Source organism: Eleutherodactylus coqui, unplaced genomic scaffold, assembly GCF_035609145.1.
Source record: "Eleutherodactylus coqui strain aEleCoq1 unplaced genomic scaffold, aEleCoq1.hap1 HAP1_SCAFFOLD_773, whole genome shotgun sequence".
Taxonomy (NCBI): Eukaryota; Metazoa; Chordata; class Amphibia; order Anura; family Eleutherodactylidae; genus Eleutherodactylus; species Eleutherodactylus coqui.
The window spans coordinates 1-14,846 of NW_027101803.1; the positions used below are offsets into that span (position 1 = coordinate 1).

Consider the following 14,846-nt stretch of genomic DNA (forward strand, 5'->3'; position numbering starts at 1 on the left):
TGCCAGCTTGAGGCCTGGCAAGTACCAGTATGGGTGACCGGCTGGGAATCCCAGGTCTCGTTGACTTTTAAGGCCGTGAGTAGGTTTCTTTCCTTTTCGGAGGTGCGTTCGCACTGCAGAAAGCCCATAGGAAAGGAGGAGGAGCTGTCAACGGGCGTTCTAAGCTGAATGTGCCTGCTCTCGTCAGATCGCGGCCGCCAGCCAGCTTGAGGCCTGGCAAGTACCAGTATGGGTGACCGGCTGGGAATCCCAGGTCCTGTTGACTTTTAAGGCCGTGAGTAGGTTTCTTTCCTTTTCGGAGGTGCGTTCGCACTGCAGAAAGCCCATAGGAAAGGAGGAGGAGCTGTCAACGGGCATTCTAAGCTGAATGTGCCTGCTCTCGTCAGATCGCGGCCGCCAGCCAGCTTGAGGCCTGGCAAGTACCAGTATGGGTGACCGGCTGGGAATCCCAGGTCCTGTTGACTTTTAAGGCCGTGAGTAGGTTTCTTTCCTTTTCGGAGGTGCGTTCGCACTGCAGAAAGCCCATAGGAAAGGAGGAGGAGCTGTCAACGGGCATTCTAATCTGAATGTGCCTGCTCTCGTCAGATCGCGGCCGCCAGCCAGCTTGAGGCCTGGCAAGTACCAGTATGGGTGACCGGCTGGGAATCCCAGGTCCCGTTGACTTTTAAGGCCGTGAGTAGGTTTCTTTTCTTTTCGGAGGTGCGTTCGCACTGCAGAAAGCCCATAGGAAAGGAGGAGGAGCTGTCAACGGGCGTTCTAAGCTGAATGTGCCTGCTCTCGTCAGATCGCGGCCGCCAGCCAGCTTGAGGCCTGGCAAGTACCAGTATGGGTGACCGGCTGAGAATCCCAGGTCCCGTTGACTTTTAAGGCCGTGAGTAGGTTTCTTTCCTTTTCGGAGGTGCGTTCGCACTGCAGAAAGCCCATAGGAAAGGAGGAGGAGCTGTCAACGGGCATTCTAAGCTGAATGTGCCTGCTCTCGTCAGATCGCGGCCGCCAGCCAGCTTGAGGCCTGGCAAGTACCAGTATGGGTGACCGGCTGGGAATCCCAGGTCCCGTTGACTTTTAAGGCCGTGAGTAGGTTTCTTTCCTTTTCGGAGGTGCGTTCGCACTGCAGAAAGCCCATAGGAAAGGAGGAGGAGCTGTCAACGGGCATTCTAAGCTGAATGTGCCTGCTCTCGTCAGATTGCGGCCGCCAGCCAGCTTGAGGCCTGGCAAGTACCAGTATGGGTGACCGGCTGGGAATCCCAGGTCCCGTTGACTTTTAAGGCCGTGAGTAGGTTTCTTACCCTTTCGGAGGTGCGTTCGCACTGCAGAAAGCCCATAGGAAAGGAGGAGGAGCTGTCAACGGGCGTTCTAAGCTGAATGTGCCTGCTCTCGTCAGATCGCGGCCGCCAGCCAGCTTGAGGCCTGGCAAGTACCAGTATGGGTGACTGGCTGGGAATCCCAGGTCCCGTTGACTTTTAAGGCCGTGAGTAGGTTTCTTTCCTTTTCGGAGGTGCGTTCGCACTGCAGAAAGCCCATAGGAAAGGAGGAGGAGCTGTCAACGGGCATTCTAAGCTGAATGTGCCTGCTCTCGTCAGATCGCGGCCGCCAGTCAGCTTGAGGCCTGGCAAGTACCAGTATGGGTGACCGGCTGGGAATCCCAGGTCCCGTTGACTTTTAAGGCCGTGAGTAGGTTTCTTTCCTTTTCGGAGGTGCGTTCGCACTGCAGAAAGCCCATAGGAAAGGAGGAGGAGCTGTCAACGGGCATTCTAAGCTGAATGTGCCTGCTCACGTCAGATCGCGGCCGCCAGCCAGCTTGAGGCCTGGCAAGTACCAGTATGGGTGACCGGCTGGGAATCCCAGGTCCTGTTGACTTTTAAGGCCGTGAGTAGGTTTCTTTCCTTTTCGGAGGTGCGTTCGCACTGCAGAAAGCCCATAGGAAAGGAGGAGGAGCTGTCAACGGGCATTCTAAGCTGAATGTGCCTGCTCTCGTCAGATCGCGGCCGCCAGCCAGCTTGAAGCCTGGCAAGTACCAGTATGGGTGACCGTCTGGGAATCCCAGGTCCCGTTGACTTTTAAGGCCGTGAGTAGGTTTCTTTCCTTTTCGGAGGTGCGTTCGCACTGCAGAAAGCCCAAAGGAAAGGAGGAGGAGCTGTCAACGGGCATTCTAAGCTGAATGTGCCTGCTCTCGTCAGATCGCGGCCGCCAGCCAGCTTGAGGCCTGGCAAGTACCAGTATGGGTGACCGGCTGGGAATCCCAGGTCCCGTTGACTTTTAAGGCCGTGAGTAGGTTTCTTTCCTTTTCGGAGGTGCGTTCGCACTGCAGAAAGCCCATAGGAAAGGAGGAGGAGCTGTCAACGGGCATTCTAAGCTGAATGTGCCTGCTCTCGTCAGATCGCGGCCGCCAGCCAGCTTGAGGCCTGGCAAGTACCAGTATGGGTGACCGGCTGGGAATCCCAGGTCCCGTTGACTTTTAAGGCCGTGAGTAGGTTTCTTTCCCTTTCGGAGGTGCGTTCGCACTGCAGAAAGCCCATAGGAAAGGAGGAGGAGTTGTCAACGGGCATTCTAAGCTGAATGTGCCTGCTCTCGTCAGATCGCGGCCGCCAGCCAGCTTGAGGCCTGGCAAGTACCAGTATGGGTGACCGGCTGGGAATCCCAGGTCCCGTTGACTTTTAAGGCCGTGAGTAGGTTTCTTTCCTTTTCGGAGGTGCGTTCGCACTGCAGAAAGCCCATAGGAAAGGAGGAGGAGCTGTCAACGGGCATTCTAAGCTGAATGTGCCTGCTCTCGTCAGATCGCGGCCGCCAGCCAGCTTGAGGCCTGGCAAGTACCAGTATGGGTGACCGGCTGGGAATCCCAGGTCCCGTTGACTTTTAAGGCCGTGAGTAGGTTTCTTTCCTTTTCGGAGGTGCGTTCGCACTGCAGAAAGCCCATAGGAAAGGAGGAGGAGCTGTCAACGGGCATTCTAAGCTGAATGTGCCTGCTCTCGTCAGATCGCGGCCGCCAGCCAGCTTGAAGCCTGGCAAGTACCAGTATGGGTGACCGGCTGGGAATCCCAGGTCCCGTCGACTTTTAAGGCCGTGAGTAGGTTTCTTTCCTTTTCGGAGGTGCGTTCGCACTGCAGAAAGCCCATAGGAAAGGAGGAGGAGCTGTCAACGGGCATTCTAAGCTGAATGTGCCTGCTCTCGTCAGATCGCGGCCGCCAGCCAGCTTGAGGCCTGGCAAGTACCAGTATGGGTGACCGGCTGGGAATCCCAGGTCCCGTTGACTTTTAAGGCCGTGAGTAGGTTTCTTTCCTTTTCGGAGGTGCGTTCGCACTGCAGAAAGCCCATAGGAAAGGAGGAGGAGCTGTCAACGGGCATTCTAAGCTGAATGTGCCTGCTCTCGTCAGATCGCGGCCGCCAGCCAGCTTGAGGCCTGGCAAGTACCAGTATGGGTGACCGGCTGGGAATCCCAGGTCCCGTTGACTTTTAAGGCCGTGAGTAGGTTTCTTTCCTTTTCGGAGGTGCGTTCGCACTGCAGAAAGCCCATAGGAAAGGAGGAGGAGCTGTCAACGGGCGTTCTAAGCTGAATGTGCCTGCTCTTGTCAGATCGCGGCCGCCAGCCAGCTTGAGGCCTGGCAAGTACCAGTATGGGTGACCGGCTGGGAATCCCAGGTCCCGTTGACTTTTAAGGCCGTGAGTAGGTTTCTTTCCTTTTCGGAGGTGCGTTCGCACTGCAGAAAGCCCATAGGAAAGGAGGAGGAGCTGTCAACGGGCATTCTAAGCTGAATGTGCCTGCTCTCGTCAGATCGCGGCCGCCAGCCAGCTTGAGGCCTGGCAAGTACCAGTGTGGGTGACCGGCTGGGAATCCCAGGTCCCGTTGACTTTTAAGGCCGTGAGTAGGTTTCTTTCCTTTTCGGAGGTGCGTTCGCACTGCAGAAAGCCCATAGGAAAGGAGGAGGAGCTGTCAACGGGCATTCTAAGCTGAATGTGCCTGCTCTCGTCAGATCGCGGCCGCCAGCCAGCTTGAGGCCTGGCAAGTACCAGTATGGGTGACCGGCTGGGAATCCCAGGTCCCGTTGACTTTTAAGGCCGTGAGTAGGTTTCTTTCCTTTTCGGAGGTGCGTTCGCACTGCAGAAAGCCCATAGGAAAGGAGGAGGAGCTGTCAACGGGCATTCTAAGCTGAATGTGCCTGCTCTCGTCAGATCGCGGCCGCCAGCCAGCTTGAGGCCTGGCAAGTACCAGTATGGGTGACCGGCTGGGAATCCCAGGTCCCGTCGACTTTTAAGGCCGTGAGTAGGTTTCTTTCCTTTTCGGAGGTGCGTTCGCACTGCAGAAAGCCCATAGGAAAGGAGGAGGAGCTGTCAACGGGCATTCTAAGCTGAATGTGCCTGCTCTCGTCAGATCGCGGCCGCCAGCCAGCTTGAGGCCTGGCAAGTACCAGTATGGGTGACCGGCTGGGAATCCCAGGTCCCGTTGACTTTTAAGGCCGTGAGTAGGTTTCTTTCCTTTTCGGAGGTGCATTCGCACTGCAGAAAGCCCATAGGAAAGGAGGAGGAGCTGTCAACGGGCATTCTAAGCTGAATGTGCCTGCTCTCGTCAGATCGCGGCCGCCAGCCAGCTTGAGGCCTGGAAAGTACCAGTATGGGTGACCGGCTGGGAATCCCAGGTCCCGTTGACTTTTAAGGCCGTGAGTAGGTTTCTTTCCGTTTCGGAGGTGCGTTCGCACTGCAGAAAGCCCATAGGAAAGGAGGAGGAGCTGTCAACGGGCATTCTAAGCTGAATGTGCCTGCTCTCGTCAGATCGCGGCCGCCAGCCAGCTTGAGGCCTGGCAAGTACCAGTATGGGTGACCGGCTGGGAATCCCAGGTCCCATTGACTTTTAAGGCCGTGAGTAGGTTTCTTTCCGTTTCGGAGGTGCGTTCGCACTGCAGAAAGCCCATAGGAAAGGAGGAGGAGCTGTCAACGGGCATTCTAAGCTGAATGTGCCTGCTCTCGTCAGATCGCGGCCGCCAGCCAGCTTGAGGCCTGGCAAGTACCAGTATTCGTGACCGGCTGGGAATCCCAGGTCCCGTTGACTTTTAAGGCCGTGAGTAGGTTTCTTTCCTTTTCGGAGGTGCGTTCGCACTGCAGAAAGCCCATAGGAAAGGAGGAGGAGCTGTCAACGGGCATTCTAAGCTGAATGTGCCTGCTCTCGTCAGATCGCGGCCGCCAGCCAGCTTGAGGCCTGGCAAGTACCAGTATGGGTGACCGGCTGGGAATCCCAGGTCCCGTTGACTTTTAAGGCCGTGAGTAGGTTTCTTTCCTTTTCGGAGGTGCGTTCGCACTGCAGAAAGCCCATAGGAAAGGAGGAGGAGCTGTCAACGGGCGTTCTAAGCTGAATGTGCCTGCTCTCGTCAGATCGCGGCCGCCAGCCAGCTTGAGGACTGGCAAGTACCAGTATGGGTGACCGGCTGGGAATCCCAGGTCCCGTTGACTTTTAAGGCCGTGAGTAGGTTTCTTTCCTTTTCGGAGGTGCGTTCGCACTGCAGAAAGCCCATAGGAAAGGAGGAGGAGCTGTCAACGGGCATTCTAAGCTGAATGTGCCTGCTCTCGTCAGATCGCGGCCGCCAGCCAGCTTGAGGCCTGGCAAGTACCAGTATGGGTGACCGGCTGGGAATCCCAGGTCCCGTTGACTTTTAAGGCCGTGAGTAGGTTTCTTTCCTTTTCGGAGGTGCGTTCGCACTGCAGAAAGCCCATAGGAAAGGAGGAGGAGCTGTCAACGGGCATTCTAAGCTGAATGTGCCTGCTCTCGTCAGATCGCGGCCGCCAGCCAGCTTGAGGCCTGGCAAGTACCAGTATGGGTGACCGGCTGGGAATCCCAGGTCTCGTTGACTTTTAAGGCCGTGAGTAGGTTTCTTTCCTTTTCGGAGGTGCGTTCGCACTGCAGAAAGCCCATAGGAAAGGAGGAGGAGCTGTCAACGGGCATTCTAAGCTGAATGTGCCTGCTCTCGTCAGATCGCGGCCGCCAGCCAGCTTGAGGCCTGGCAAGTACCAGTATGGGTGACCGGCTGGGAATCCCAGGTCCTGTTGACTTTTAAGGCCGTGAGTAGGTTTCTTTCCTTTTCGGAGGTGCGTTCGCACTGCAGAAAGCCCATAGGAAAGGAGGAGGAGCTGTCAACGGGCATTCTAAGCTGAATGTGCCTGCTCTCGTCAGATCGCGGCCGCCAGCCAGCTTGAGGCCTGGCAAGTACCAGTATGGGTGACCGGCTGGGAATCCCAGGTCCCGTTGACTTTTAAGGCCGTGAGTAGGTTTCTTTCCTTTTCGGAGGTGCGTTCGCACTGCAGAAAGCCCATAGGAAAGGAGGAGGAGCTGTCAACGGGCATTCTAAGCTGAATGTGCCTGCTCTCGTCAGATCGCGGCCGCCAGCCAGCTTGAGGCCTGGCAAGTACCAGTATGGGTGACCGGCTGGGAATCCCAGGTCTCGTTGACTTTTAAGGCCGTGAGTAGGTTTCTTTCCTTTTCGGAGGTGCGTTCGCACTGCAGAAAGCCCATAGGAAAGGAGGAGGAGCTGTCAACGGGCGTTCTAAGCTGAATGTGCCTGCTCTCGTCAGATCGCGGCCGCCAGCCAGCTTGAGGCCTGGCAAGTACCAGTATGGGTGACCGGCTGGGAATCCCAGGTCCCGTTGACTTTTAAGGCCGTGAGTAGGTTTCTTTCCTTTTCGGAGGTGCGTTCGCACTGCAGAAAGCCCATAGGAAAGGAGGAGGAGCTGTCAACGGGCATTCTAAGCTGAATGTGCCTGCTCTCGTCAGATCGCGGCCGCCAGCCAGCTTGAGGCCTGGCAAGTACCAGTATGGGTGACCGGCTGGGAATCCCAGGTCCCGTTGACTTTTAAGGCCGTGAGTAGGTTTCTTTCCTTTTCGGAGGTGCGTTCGCACTGCAGAAAGCCCATAGGAAAGGAGGAGGAGCTGTCAACGGGCATTCTAAGCTGAATGTGCCTGCTCTCGTCAGATCGCGGCCGCCAGCCAGCTTGAGGCCTGGCAAGTACCAGTATGGGTGACCGGCTGGGAATCCCAGGTCCCGTTGACTTTTAAGGCCGTGAGTAGGTTTCTTTCCCTTTCGGAGGTGCGTTCGCACTGCAGAAAGCCCATAGGAAAGGAGGAGGAGTTGTCAACGGGCATTCTAAGCTGAATGTGCCTGCTCTCGTCAGATCGCGGCCGCCAGCCAGCTTGAGGCCTGGCAAGTACCAGTATGGGTGACCGGCTGGGAATCCCAGGTCCCGTTGACTTTTAAGGCCGTGAGTAGGTTTCTTTCCTTTTCGGAGGTGCGTTCGCACTGCAGAAAGCCCATAGGAAAGGAGGAGGAGCTGTCAACGGGCATTCTAAGCTGAATGTGCCTGCTCTCGTCAGATCGCGGCCGCCAGCCAGCTTGAGGCCTGGCAAGTACCAGTATGGGTGACCGGCTGGGAATCCCAGGTCCTGTTGACTTTTAAGGCCGTGAGTAGGTTTCTTTCCTTTTCGGAGGTGCGTTCGCACTGCAGAAAGCCCATAGGAAAGGAGGAGGAGCTGTCAACGGGCATTCTAAGCTGAATGTGCCTGCTCTCGTCAGATCGCGGCCGCCAGCCAGCTTGAAGCCTGGCAAGTACCAGTATGGGTGACCGGCTGGGAATCCCAGGTCCCGTTGACTTTTAAGGCCGTGAGTAGGTTTCTTTCCTTTTCGGAGGTGCGTTCGCACTGCAGAAAGCCCATAGGAAAGGAGGAGGAGCTGTCAACGGGCATTCTAAGCTGAATGTGCCTGCTCTCGTCAGATCGCGGCCGCCAGCCAGCTTGAGGCCTGGCAAGTACCAGTATGGGTGACCGGCTGGGAATCCCAGGTCCCGTTGACTTTTAAGGCCGTGAGTAGGTTTCTTTCCTTTTCGGAGGTGCGTTCGCACTGCAGAAAGCCCATAGGAAAGGAGGAGGAGCTGTCAACGGGCATTCTAAGCTGAATGTGCCTGCTCTCGTCAGATCGCGGCCGCCAGCCAGCTTGAGGCCTGGCAAGTACCAGTATGGGTGACCGGCTGGGAATCCCAGGTCCCGTTGACTTTTAAGGCCGTGAGTAGGTTTCTTTCCTTTTCGGAGGTGCGTTCGCACTGCAGAAAGCCCATAGGAAAGGAGGAGGAGCTGTCAACGGGCGTTCTAAGCTGAATGTGCCTGCTCTCGTCAGATCGCGGCCGCCAGCCAGCTTGAGGCCTGGCAAGTACCAGTATGGGTGACCGGCTGGGAATCCCAGGTCCCGTTGACTTTTAAGGCCGTGAGTAGGTTTCTTTCCTTTTCGGAGGTGCGTTCGCACTGCAGAAAGCCCATAGGAAAGGAGGAGGAGCTGTCAACGGGCATTCTAAGCTGAATGTGCCTGCTCTCGTCAGATCGCGGCCGCCAGCCAGCTTGAGGCCTGGCAAGTACCAGTGTGGGTGACCGGCTGGGAATCCCAGGTCCCGTTGACTTTTAAGGCCGTGAGTAGGTTTCTTTCCTTTTCGGAGGTGCGTTCGCACTGCAGAAAGCCCATAGGAAAGGAGGAGGAGCTGTCAACGGGCATTCTAAGCTGAATGTGCCTGCTCTCGTCAGATCGCGGCCGCCAGCCAGCTTGAGGCCTGGCAAGTACCAGTATGGGTGACCGGCTGGGAATCCCAGGTCCCGTTGACTTTTAAGGCCGTGAGTAGGTTTCTTTCCTTTTCGGAGGTGCGTTCGCACTGCAGAAAGCCCATAGGAAAGGAGGAGGAGCTGTCAACGGGCATTCTAAGCTGAATGTGCCTGCTCTCGTCAGATCGCGGCCGCCAGCCAGCTTGAAGCCTGGCAAGTACCAGTATGGGTGACCGGCTGGGAATCCCAGGTCCCGTCGACTTTTAAGGCCGTGAGTAGGTTTCTTTCCTTTTCGGAGGTGCGTTCGCACTGCAGAAAGCCCATAGGAAAGGAGGAGGAGCTGTCAACGGGCATTCTAAGCTGAATGTGCCTGCTCTCGTCAGATCGCGGCCGCCAGCCAGCTTGAGGCCTGGCAAGTACCAGTATGGGTGACCGGCTGGGAATCCCAGGTCCCGTTGACTTTTAAGGCCGTGAGTAGGTTTCTTTCCTTTTCGGAGGTGCGTTCGCACTGCAGAAAGCCCATAGGAAAGGAGGAGGAGCTGTCAACGGGCATTCTAAGCTGAATGTGCCTGCTCTCGTCAGATCGCGGCCGCCAGCCAGCTTGAGGCCTGGCAAGTACCAGTATGGGTGACCGGCTGGGAATCCCAGGTCCCGTTGACTTTTAAGGCCGTGAGTAGGTTTCTTTCCTTTTCGGAGGTGCGTTCGCACTGCAGAAAGCCCATAGGAAAGGAGGAGGAGCTGTCAACGGGCGTTCTAAGCTGAATGTGCCTGCTCTCGTCAGATCGCGGCCGCCAGCCAGCTTGAGGCCTGGCAAGTACCAGTATGGGTGACCGGCTGGGAATCCCAGGTCCCGTTGACTTTTAAGGCCGTGAGTAGGTTTCTTTCCTTTTCGGAGGTGCGTTCGCACTGCAGAAAGCCCATAGGAAAGGAGGAGGAGCTGTCAACGGGCATTCTAAGCTGAATGTGCCTGCTCTCGTCAGATCGCGGCCGCCAGCCAGCTTGAGGCCTGGCAAGTACCAGTGTGGGTGACCGGCTGGGAATCCCAGGTCCCGTTGACTTTTAAGGCCGTGAGTAGGTTTCTTTCCTTTTCGGAGGTGCGTTCGCACTGCAGAAAGCCCATAGGAAAGGAGGAGGAGCTGTCAACGGGCATTCTAAGCTGAATGTGCCTGCTCTCGTCAGATCGCGGCCGCCAGCCAGCTTGAGGCCTGGCAAGTACCAGTATGGGTGACCGGCTGGGAATCCCAGGTCCCGTTGACTTTTAAGGCCGTGAGTAGGTTTCTTTCCTTTTCGGAGGTGCGTTCGCACTGCAGAAAGCCCATAGGAAAGGAGGAGGAGCTGTCAACGGGCATTCTAAGCTGAATGTGCCTGCTCTCGTCAGATCGCGGCCGCCAGCCAGCTTGAGGCCTGGCAAGTACCAGTATGGGTGACCGGCTGGGAATCCCAGGTCCCGTCGACTTTTAAGGCCGTGAGTAGGTTTCTTTCCTTTTCGGAGGTGCGTTCGCACTGCAGAAAGCCCATAGGAAAGGAGGAGGAGCTGTCAACGGGCATTCTAAGCTGAATGTGCCTGCTCTCGTCAGATCGCGGCCGCCAGCCAGCTTGAGGCCTGGCAAGTACCAGTATGGGTGACCGGCTGGGAATCCCAGGTCCCGTTGACTTTTAAGGCCGTGAGTAGGTTTCTTTCCTTTTCGGAGGTGCGTTCGCACTGCAGAAAGCCCATAGGAAAGGAGGAGGAGCTGTCAACGGGCATTCTAAGCTGAATGTGCCTGCTCTCGTCAGATCGCGGCCGCCAGCCAGCTTGAGGCCTGGCAAGTACCAGTATGGGTGACCGGCTGGGAATCCCAGGTCCCGTTGACTTTTAAGGCCGTGAGTAGGTTTCTTTCCTTTTCGGAGGTGCATTCGCACTGCAGAAAGCCCATAGGAAAGGAGGAGGAGCTGTCAACGGGCATTCTAAGCTGAATGTGCCTGCTCTCGTCAGATCGCGGCCGCCAGCCAGCTTGAGGCCTGGAAAGTACCAGTATGGGTGACCGGCTGGGAATCCCAGGTCCCGTTGACTTTTAAGGCCGTGAGTAGGTTTCTTTCCGTTTCGGAGGTGCGTTCGCACTGCAGAAAGCCCATAGGAAAGGAGGAGGAGCTGTCAACGGGCATTCTAAGCTGAATGTGCCTGCTCTCGTCAGATCGCGGCCGCCAGCCAGCTTGAGGCCTGGCAAGTACCAGTATGGGTGACCGGCTGGGAATCCCAGGTCCCGTTGACTTTTAAGGCCGTGAGTAGGTTTCTTTCCTTTTCGGAGGTGCGTTCGCACTGCAGAAAGCCCATAGGAAAGGAGGAGGAGCTGTCAACGGGCATTCTAAGCTGAATGTGCCTGCTCTCGTCAGATCGCGGCCGCCAGCCAGCTTGAGCCCTGGCAAGTACCAGTATGGGTGACCGGCTGGGAATCCCAGGTCCTGTTGACTTTTAAGGCCGTGAGTAGGTTTCTTTCCCTTTCGGAGGTGCGTTCGCACTGCAGAAAGCCCATAGGAAAGGAGGAGGAGCTGTCAACGGGCATTCTAAGCTGAATGTGCCTGCTCTCGTCAGATCGCGGCCGCCAGCCAGCTTGAGGCCTGGCAAGTACCAGTATGGGTGACCGGCTGGGAATCCCAGGTCCCGTTGACTTTTAAGGCCGTGAGTAGGTTTCTTTCCGTTTCGGAGGTGCGTTCGCACTGCAGAAAGCCCATAGGAAAGGAGGAGGAGCTGTCAACGGGCATTCTAAGCTGAATGTGCCTGCTCTCGTCAGATCGCGGCCGCCAGCCAGCTTGAGGCCTGGCAAGTACCAGTATGGGTGACCGGCTGGGAATCCCAGGTCCCGTTGACTTTTAAGGCCGTGAGTAGGTTTCTTTCCTTTTCGGAGGTGCGTTCGCACTGCAGAAAGCCCATAGGAAAGGAGGAGGAGCTGTCAACGGGCATTCTAAGCTGAATGTGCCTGCTCTCGTCAGATCGCGGCCGCCAGCCAGCTTGAGCCCTGGCAAGTACCAGTATGGGTGACCGGCTGGGAATCCCAGGTCCTGTTGACTTTTAAGGCCGTGAGTAGGTTTCTTTCCCTTTCGGAGGTGCGTTCGCACTGCAGAAAGCCCATAGGAAAGGAGGAGGAGCTGTCAACGGGCATTCTAAGCTGAATGTGCCTGCTCTCGTCAGATCGCGGCCGCCAGCCAGCTTGAGGCCTGGCAAGTACCAGTATTCGTGACCGGCTGGGAATCCCAGGTCCCGTTGACTTTTAAGGCCGTGAGTAGGTTTCTTTCCTTTTCGGAGGTGCGTTCGCACTGCAGAAAGCCCATAGGAAAGGAGGAGGAGCTGTCAACGGGCGTTCTAAGCTGAATGTGCCTGCTCTCGTCAGATCGCGGCTGCCAGCCAGCTTGAGGCCTGGCAAGTACCAGTATGGGTGACCGGCTGGGAATCCCAGGTCCCGTTGACTTTTAAGGCCGTGAGTAGGTTTCTTTCCTTTTCGGAGGTGCGTTCGCACTGCAGAAAGCCCATAGGAAAGGAGGAGGAGCTGTCAACGGGCATTCTAAGCTGAATGTGCCTGCTCTCGTCAGATCGCGGCCGCCAGCCAGCTTGAGGCCTGGCAAGTACCAGTATGGGTGACCGGCTGGGAATCCCAGGTCCCGTTGACTTTTAAGGCCGTGAGTAGGTTTCTTTCCTTTTCGGAGGTGCGTTCGCACTGCAGAAAGCCCATAGGAAAGGAGGAGGAGCTGTCAACGGGCATTCTAAGCTGAATGTGCCTGCTCTCGTCAGATCGCGGCCGCCAGCCAGCTTGAGGCCTGGCAAGTACCAGTATGGGTGACCGGCTGGGAATCCCAGGTCCCGTTGACTTTTAAGGCTGTGAGTAGGTTTCTTTCCTTTTCGGAGGTGCGTTCGCACTGCAGAAAGCCCATAGGAAAGGAGGAGGAGCTGTCAACGGGCATTCTAAGCTGAATGTGCCTGCTCTCGTCAGATCGCGGCCGCCAGCCAGCTTGAGGCCTGGCAAGTACCAGTATGGGTGACCGGCTGGGAATCCCAGGTCCCGTTGACTTTTAAGGCCGTGAGTAGGTTTCTTTCCTTTTCGGAGGTGCGTTCGCACTGCAGAAAGCCCATAGGAAAGGAGGAGGAGCTGTCAACGGGCATTCTAAGCTGAATGTGCCTGCTCTCGTCAGATCGCGGCCGCCAGCCAGCTTGAGGCCTGGCAAGTACCAGTATGGGTGACCGGCTGGGAATCCCAGGTCTCGTTGACTTTTAAGGCCGTGAGTAGGTTTCTTTCCTTTTCGGAGGTGCGTTCGCACTGCAGAAAGCCCATAGGAAAGGAGGAGGAGCTGTCAACGGGCGTTCTAAGCTGAATGTGCCTGCTCTCGTCAGATCGCGGCCGCCAGCCAGCTTGAGGCCTGGCAAGTACCAGTATGGGTGACCGGCAGGGAATCCCAGGTCCCGTTGACTTTTAAGGCCGTGAGTAGGTTTCTTTCCTTTTCGGAGGTGCGTTCGCACTGCAGAAAGCCCATAGGAAAGGAGGAGGAGCTGTCAACGGGCATTCTAAGCTGAATGTGCCTGCTCTCGTCAGATCGCGGCCGCCAGCCAGCTTGAGGCCTGGCAAGTACCAGTATGGGTGACCGGCTGGGAATCCCAGGTCCTGTTGACTTTTAAGGCCGTGAGTAGGTTTCTTTCCTTTTCGGAGGTGCGTTCGCACTGCAGAAAGCCCATAGGAAAGGAGGAGGAGCTGTCAACGGGCATTCTAAGCTGAATGTGCCTGCTCTCGTCAGATCGCGGCCGCCAGCCAGCTTGAGGCCTGGCAAGTACCAGTATGGGTGACCGGCTGGGAATCCCAGGTCCCGTTGACTTTTAAGGCCGTGAGTAGGTTTCTTTTCTTTTCGGAGGTGCGTTCGCACTGCAGAAAGCCCATAGGAAAGGAGGAGGAGCTGTCAACGGGCGTTCTAAGCTGAATGTGCCTGCTCTCGTCAGATCGCGGCCGCCAGCCAGCTTGAGGCCTGGCAAGTACCAGTATGGGTGACCGGCTGGGAATCCCAGGTCCCGTTGACTTTTAAGGCCGTGAGTAGGTTTCTTTCCTTTTCGGAGGTGCGTTCGCACTGCAGAAAGCCCATAGGAAAGGAGGAGGAGCTGTCAACGGGCATTCTAAGCTGAATGTGCCTGCTCTCGTCAGATCGCGGCCGCCAGCCAGCTTGAGGCCTGGCAAGTACCAGTATGGGTGACCGGCTGGGAATCCCAGGTCCCGTTGACCTTTAAGGCCGTGAGTAGGTTTCTTTCCTTTTCGGAGGTGCGTTCGCACTGCAGAAAGCCCATAGGAAAGGAGGAGGAGCTGTCAACGGGCATTCTAAGCTGAATGTGCCTGCTCTCGTCAGATCGCGGCCGCCAGCCAGCTTGAGGCCTGGCAAGTACCAGTATGGGTGACCGGCTGGGAATCCCAGGTCCCGTTGACTTTTAAGGCCGTGAGTAGGTTTCTTTCCTTTTCGGAGGTGCGTTCGCACTGCAGAAAGCCCATAGGAAAGGAGGAGGAGCTGTCAACGGGCATTCTAAGCTGAATGTGCCTGCTCTCGTCAGATCGCGGCCGCCAGCCAGCTTGAGGCCTGGCAAGTACCAGTATGGGTGACCGGCTGGGAATCCCAGGTCCCGTTGACTTTTAAGGCCGTGAGTAGGTTTCTTACCCTTTCGGAGGTGCGTTCGCACTGCAGAAAGCCCATAGGAAAGGAGGAGGAGCTGTCAACGGGCGTTCTAAGCTGAATGTGCCTGCTCTCGTCAGATCGCGGCCGCCAGCCAGCTTGAGGCCTGGCAAGTACCAGTATGGGTGACTGGCTGGGAATCCCAGGTCCCGTTGACTTTTAAGGCCGTGAGTAGGTTTCTTTCCTTTTCGGAGGTGCGTTCGCACTGCAGAAAGCCCATAGGAAAGGAGGAGGAGCTGTCAACGGGCATTCTAAGCTGAATGTGCCTGCTCTCGTCAGATCGCGGCCGCCAGTCAGCTTGAGGCCTGGTAAGTACCAGTATGGGTGACCGGCTGGGAATCCCAGGTCCCGTTGACTTTTAAGGCCGTGAGTAGGTTTCTTTCCTTTTCGGAGGTGCGTTCGCACTGCAGAAAGCCCATAGGAAAGGAGGAGGAGCTGTCAACGGGCATTCTAAGCTGAATGTGCCTGCTCACGTCAGATCGCGGCCGCCAGCCAGCTTGAGGCCTGGCAAGTACCAGTATGGGTGACCGGCTGGGAATCCCAGGTCCTGTTGACTTTTAAGGCCGTGAGTAGGTTTCTTTCCTTTTCGGAGGTGCGTTCGCACTGCAGA

General features: G+C 56.7%; 69 pseudogenes; all 69 read left to right on the plus strand.

Annotated features, from left to right (window-relative positions):
- The first annotated feature begins 146 nt into the window (after positions 1-146).
- Positions 147-265, plus strand: LOC136591394 (5S ribosomal RNA; annotated as a pseudogene).
- An 80-nt stretch (positions 266-345) lies between these two features.
- LOC136591348 (5S ribosomal RNA) lies at positions 346-464 on the plus strand (annotated as a pseudogene).
- An 80-nt stretch (positions 465-544) lies between these two features.
- Positions 545-663, plus strand: LOC136591386 (5S ribosomal RNA; annotated as a pseudogene).
- An 80-nt stretch (positions 664-743) lies between these two features.
- LOC136591417 (5S ribosomal RNA) lies at positions 744-862 on the plus strand (annotated as a pseudogene).
- Positions 863-942: 80 nt separating this feature from the next.
- LOC136591412 (5S ribosomal RNA) lies at positions 943-1,061 on the plus strand (annotated as a pseudogene).
- An 80-nt stretch (positions 1,062-1,141) lies between these two features.
- On the plus strand, positions 1,142-1,260 carry LOC136591391 (5S ribosomal RNA; annotated as a pseudogene).
- An 80-nt stretch (positions 1,261-1,340) lies between these two features.
- LOC136591411 (5S ribosomal RNA) lies at positions 1,341-1,459 on the plus strand (annotated as a pseudogene).
- An 80-nt stretch (positions 1,460-1,539) lies between these two features.
- Positions 1,540-1,658, plus strand: LOC136591321 (5S ribosomal RNA; annotated as a pseudogene).
- An 80-nt stretch (positions 1,659-1,738) lies between these two features.
- Positions 1,739-1,857, plus strand: LOC136591358 (5S ribosomal RNA; annotated as a pseudogene).
- An 80-nt stretch (positions 1,858-1,937) lies between these two features.
- LOC136591384 (5S ribosomal RNA) lies at positions 1,938-2,056 on the plus strand (annotated as a pseudogene).
- An 80-nt stretch (positions 2,057-2,136) lies between these two features.
- On the plus strand, positions 2,137-2,255 carry LOC136591421 (5S ribosomal RNA; annotated as a pseudogene).
- Positions 2,256-2,335: 80 nt separating this feature from the next.
- On the plus strand, positions 2,336-2,454 carry LOC136591422 (5S ribosomal RNA; annotated as a pseudogene).
- An 80-nt stretch (positions 2,455-2,534) lies between these two features.
- On the plus strand, positions 2,535-2,653 carry LOC136591423 (5S ribosomal RNA; annotated as a pseudogene).
- Positions 2,654-2,733: 80 nt separating this feature from the next.
- Positions 2,734-2,852, plus strand: LOC136591424 (5S ribosomal RNA; annotated as a pseudogene).
- Positions 2,853-3,131: 279 nt separating this feature from the next.
- On the plus strand, positions 3,132-3,250 carry LOC136591425 (5S ribosomal RNA; annotated as a pseudogene).
- An 80-nt stretch (positions 3,251-3,330) lies between these two features.
- On the plus strand, positions 3,331-3,449 carry LOC136591426 (5S ribosomal RNA; annotated as a pseudogene).
- An 80-nt stretch (positions 3,450-3,529) lies between these two features.
- On the plus strand, positions 3,530-3,648 carry LOC136591420 (5S ribosomal RNA; annotated as a pseudogene).
- Positions 3,649-3,728: 80 nt separating this feature from the next.
- On the plus strand, positions 3,729-3,847 carry LOC136591340 (5S ribosomal RNA; annotated as a pseudogene).
- An 80-nt stretch (positions 3,848-3,927) lies between these two features.
- LOC136591427 (5S ribosomal RNA) lies at positions 3,928-4,046 on the plus strand (annotated as a pseudogene).
- An 80-nt stretch (positions 4,047-4,126) lies between these two features.
- On the plus strand, positions 4,127-4,245 carry LOC136591373 (5S ribosomal RNA; annotated as a pseudogene).
- An 80-nt stretch (positions 4,246-4,325) lies between these two features.
- Positions 4,326-4,444, plus strand: LOC136591428 (5S ribosomal RNA; annotated as a pseudogene).
- An 80-nt stretch (positions 4,445-4,524) lies between these two features.
- Positions 4,525-4,643, plus strand: LOC136591443 (5S ribosomal RNA; annotated as a pseudogene).
- Positions 4,644-4,723: 80 nt separating this feature from the next.
- Positions 4,724-4,842, plus strand: LOC136591398 (5S ribosomal RNA; annotated as a pseudogene).
- Positions 4,843-5,121: 279 nt separating this feature from the next.
- Positions 5,122-5,240, plus strand: LOC136591429 (5S ribosomal RNA; annotated as a pseudogene).
- Positions 5,241-5,519: 279 nt separating this feature from the next.
- LOC136591430 (5S ribosomal RNA) lies at positions 5,520-5,638 on the plus strand (annotated as a pseudogene).
- Positions 5,639-5,718: 80 nt separating this feature from the next.
- On the plus strand, positions 5,719-5,837 carry LOC136591361 (5S ribosomal RNA; annotated as a pseudogene).
- An 80-nt stretch (positions 5,838-5,917) lies between these two features.
- On the plus strand, positions 5,918-6,036 carry LOC136591349 (5S ribosomal RNA; annotated as a pseudogene).
- An 80-nt stretch (positions 6,037-6,116) lies between these two features.
- On the plus strand, positions 6,117-6,235 carry LOC136591432 (5S ribosomal RNA; annotated as a pseudogene).
- Positions 6,236-6,315: 80 nt separating this feature from the next.
- LOC136591362 (5S ribosomal RNA) lies at positions 6,316-6,434 on the plus strand (annotated as a pseudogene).
- An 80-nt stretch (positions 6,435-6,514) lies between these two features.
- On the plus strand, positions 6,515-6,633 carry LOC136591375 (5S ribosomal RNA; annotated as a pseudogene).
- Positions 6,634-6,713: 80 nt separating this feature from the next.
- On the plus strand, positions 6,714-6,832 carry LOC136591433 (5S ribosomal RNA; annotated as a pseudogene).
- An 80-nt stretch (positions 6,833-6,912) lies between these two features.
- Positions 6,913-7,031, plus strand: LOC136591434 (5S ribosomal RNA; annotated as a pseudogene).
- An 80-nt stretch (positions 7,032-7,111) lies between these two features.
- On the plus strand, positions 7,112-7,230 carry LOC136591435 (5S ribosomal RNA; annotated as a pseudogene).
- An 80-nt stretch (positions 7,231-7,310) lies between these two features.
- Positions 7,311-7,429, plus strand: LOC136591350 (5S ribosomal RNA; annotated as a pseudogene).
- An 80-nt stretch (positions 7,430-7,509) lies between these two features.
- LOC136591403 (5S ribosomal RNA) lies at positions 7,510-7,628 on the plus strand (annotated as a pseudogene).
- An 80-nt stretch (positions 7,629-7,708) lies between these two features.
- LOC136591436 (5S ribosomal RNA) lies at positions 7,709-7,827 on the plus strand (annotated as a pseudogene).
- An 80-nt stretch (positions 7,828-7,907) lies between these two features.
- Positions 7,908-8,026, plus strand: LOC136591437 (5S ribosomal RNA; annotated as a pseudogene).
- An 80-nt stretch (positions 8,027-8,106) lies between these two features.
- LOC136591376 (5S ribosomal RNA) lies at positions 8,107-8,225 on the plus strand (annotated as a pseudogene).
- Positions 8,226-8,305: 80 nt separating this feature from the next.
- LOC136591341 (5S ribosomal RNA) lies at positions 8,306-8,424 on the plus strand (annotated as a pseudogene).
- An 80-nt stretch (positions 8,425-8,504) lies between these two features.
- Positions 8,505-8,623, plus strand: LOC136591438 (5S ribosomal RNA; annotated as a pseudogene).
- A 279-nt stretch (positions 8,624-8,902) lies between these two features.
- LOC136591440 (5S ribosomal RNA) lies at positions 8,903-9,021 on the plus strand (annotated as a pseudogene).
- Positions 9,022-9,101: 80 nt separating this feature from the next.
- LOC136591441 (5S ribosomal RNA) lies at positions 9,102-9,220 on the plus strand (annotated as a pseudogene).
- An 80-nt stretch (positions 9,221-9,300) lies between these two features.
- Positions 9,301-9,419, plus strand: LOC136591378 (5S ribosomal RNA; annotated as a pseudogene).
- Positions 9,420-9,499: 80 nt separating this feature from the next.
- Positions 9,500-9,618, plus strand: LOC136591342 (5S ribosomal RNA; annotated as a pseudogene).
- Positions 9,619-9,698: 80 nt separating this feature from the next.
- On the plus strand, positions 9,699-9,817 carry LOC136591355 (5S ribosomal RNA; annotated as a pseudogene).
- Positions 9,818-9,897: 80 nt separating this feature from the next.
- Positions 9,898-10,016, plus strand: LOC136591372 (5S ribosomal RNA; annotated as a pseudogene).
- An 80-nt stretch (positions 10,017-10,096) lies between these two features.
- LOC136591442 (5S ribosomal RNA) lies at positions 10,097-10,215 on the plus strand (annotated as a pseudogene).
- An 80-nt stretch (positions 10,216-10,295) lies between these two features.
- On the plus strand, positions 10,296-10,414 carry LOC136591444 (5S ribosomal RNA; annotated as a pseudogene).
- An 80-nt stretch (positions 10,415-10,494) lies between these two features.
- On the plus strand, positions 10,495-10,613 carry LOC136591454 (5S ribosomal RNA; annotated as a pseudogene).
- Positions 10,614-10,693: 80 nt separating this feature from the next.
- Positions 10,694-10,812, plus strand: LOC136591445 (5S ribosomal RNA; annotated as a pseudogene).
- Positions 10,813-10,892: 80 nt separating this feature from the next.
- LOC136591407 (5S ribosomal RNA) lies at positions 10,893-11,011 on the plus strand (annotated as a pseudogene).
- An 80-nt stretch (positions 11,012-11,091) lies between these two features.
- Positions 11,092-11,210, plus strand: LOC136591446 (5S ribosomal RNA; annotated as a pseudogene).
- Positions 11,211-11,290: 80 nt separating this feature from the next.
- Positions 11,291-11,409, plus strand: LOC136591447 (5S ribosomal RNA; annotated as a pseudogene).
- Positions 11,410-11,489: 80 nt separating this feature from the next.
- LOC136591408 (5S ribosomal RNA) lies at positions 11,490-11,608 on the plus strand (annotated as a pseudogene).
- Positions 11,609-11,887: 279 nt separating this feature from the next.
- LOC136591390 (5S ribosomal RNA) lies at positions 11,888-12,006 on the plus strand (annotated as a pseudogene).
- Positions 12,007-12,086: 80 nt separating this feature from the next.
- Positions 12,087-12,205, plus strand: LOC136591448 (5S ribosomal RNA; annotated as a pseudogene).
- An 80-nt stretch (positions 12,206-12,285) lies between these two features.
- On the plus strand, positions 12,286-12,404 carry LOC136591449 (5S ribosomal RNA; annotated as a pseudogene).
- Positions 12,405-12,484: 80 nt separating this feature from the next.
- On the plus strand, positions 12,485-12,603 carry LOC136591450 (5S ribosomal RNA; annotated as a pseudogene).
- An 80-nt stretch (positions 12,604-12,683) lies between these two features.
- On the plus strand, positions 12,684-12,802 carry LOC136591363 (5S ribosomal RNA; annotated as a pseudogene).
- An 80-nt stretch (positions 12,803-12,882) lies between these two features.
- LOC136591405 (5S ribosomal RNA) lies at positions 12,883-13,001 on the plus strand (annotated as a pseudogene).
- Positions 13,002-13,081: 80 nt separating this feature from the next.
- On the plus strand, positions 13,082-13,200 carry LOC136591351 (5S ribosomal RNA; annotated as a pseudogene).
- Positions 13,201-13,280: 80 nt separating this feature from the next.
- On the plus strand, positions 13,281-13,399 carry LOC136591451 (5S ribosomal RNA; annotated as a pseudogene).
- Positions 13,400-13,479: 80 nt separating this feature from the next.
- LOC136591379 (5S ribosomal RNA) lies at positions 13,480-13,598 on the plus strand (annotated as a pseudogene).
- An 80-nt stretch (positions 13,599-13,678) lies between these two features.
- Positions 13,679-13,797, plus strand: LOC136591431 (5S ribosomal RNA; annotated as a pseudogene).
- Positions 13,798-13,877: 80 nt separating this feature from the next.
- On the plus strand, positions 13,878-13,996 carry LOC136591366 (5S ribosomal RNA; annotated as a pseudogene).
- An 80-nt stretch (positions 13,997-14,076) lies between these two features.
- LOC136591452 (5S ribosomal RNA) lies at positions 14,077-14,195 on the plus strand (annotated as a pseudogene).
- Positions 14,196-14,275: 80 nt separating this feature from the next.
- Positions 14,276-14,394, plus strand: LOC136591414 (5S ribosomal RNA; annotated as a pseudogene).
- Positions 14,395-14,474: 80 nt separating this feature from the next.
- On the plus strand, positions 14,475-14,593 carry LOC136591303 (5S ribosomal RNA; annotated as a pseudogene).
- Positions 14,594-14,673: 80 nt separating this feature from the next.
- LOC136591359 (5S ribosomal RNA) lies at positions 14,674-14,792 on the plus strand (annotated as a pseudogene).
- The last annotated feature ends 54 nt before the right edge of the window (positions 14,793-14,846 follow it).